The sequence below is a fragment of the Anabrus simplex genome, chromosome 1 (genome assembly GCF_040414725.1).
Source record: "Anabrus simplex isolate iqAnaSimp1 chromosome 1, ASM4041472v1, whole genome shotgun sequence".
NCBI lineage: Eukaryota > Metazoa > Arthropoda > Insecta > Orthoptera > Tettigoniidae > Anabrus > Anabrus simplex.
The window spans coordinates 36,420-37,391 of NC_090265.1; the positions used below are offsets into that span (position 1 = coordinate 36,420).

Sequence of the window (972 nt, forward strand, 5' to 3'; positions counted from 1 at the left end):
TATTGCCAATTAGAAGAAGAAAGATTTTTTTTTTTTCAGAAGAAAAGAGGAAACGAAAAATAATCTCTCTAAGGGTCCTAGCGGTATGTATGACCTTTTATACACGAAAAAAAAAAAAAAGGAAAAAAAGTTCACACACTCATCCGAATGGAAACGTCTGTGAACAGGGAGAAAGAGATACTCTTACGATCTGAAGGGTAACCTCCGCTCTGCTACGTTACAAGAAACGGGCTTTCCGTTTCTTAACAGCAGGCAGGAGTATGCCCTCACACCGTACAGCTCAAGGATATTGTTTGGAATTGTTTCAGCAAAACATGGGGAAGTGCAAAAATCACAAACCTTTATTTCTCTCCTGTAAACAATTACAAGTACATAAACCGACCCCTTGGGGTATCGAACCCCTTCCAGTCACAATTCTTTGGTTTATTTCTAAAATGTCCGGGACAGCGCGAACGCAGTCCCGACTACCAAAAATTACGCGCCCGAGATATCCACATTAGGGATATTCGCAGGGGTCAACCCAAGCGAAGTGCAATGCAAGGGCCTCACCCTGGGGGAACCGCCTTCTTGATCACGGTAACCCCTACGCCAGGTAAGTATGAGGAGTGCGCCGCTTCGTCTCGCCAAACCGAAAAGGGGCTGCAAAACTACAGGGAGAGTCTACAACCAGCCCGTGATGGTTTTAATACATTAACCTACGGTCTAATAGGGCGCACCTCTCTAGGACGAGAGGATCACATCCCTAAACGCACGACTAAGACACAGGATACCGCTATCTCACACTCGACACTCATTTCACTCCTGGCGTCAAATGGGCCCAAGCAACGAGCCTCGCCGCCCCCCGAGAGGGCAAAACCCCCACTAGACCCCGTTTATTGAAAATATCAGAAAATACAATACAAATAATATACATATGGTGAACAGTATCCAAGAATGGGCAATGAAAGATTTTAGAGAAAATGTCCGTAGAGT

At 45.3% G+C, this 972-nt stretch overlaps 1 non-coding gene across 1 annotated transcript; it reads right to left on the bottom strand.

Annotated features, from left to right (window-relative positions):
* Positions 1-438: 438 nt before the first annotated feature.
* Positions 439-600, bottom strand: LOC137497125 (U1 spliceosomal RNA). Its single transcript, XR_011017661.1, has one exon. It is a non-coding gene; the product is annotated as a U1 spliceosomal RNA (small nuclear RNA).
* Positions 601-972: the final 372 nt, after the last annotated feature.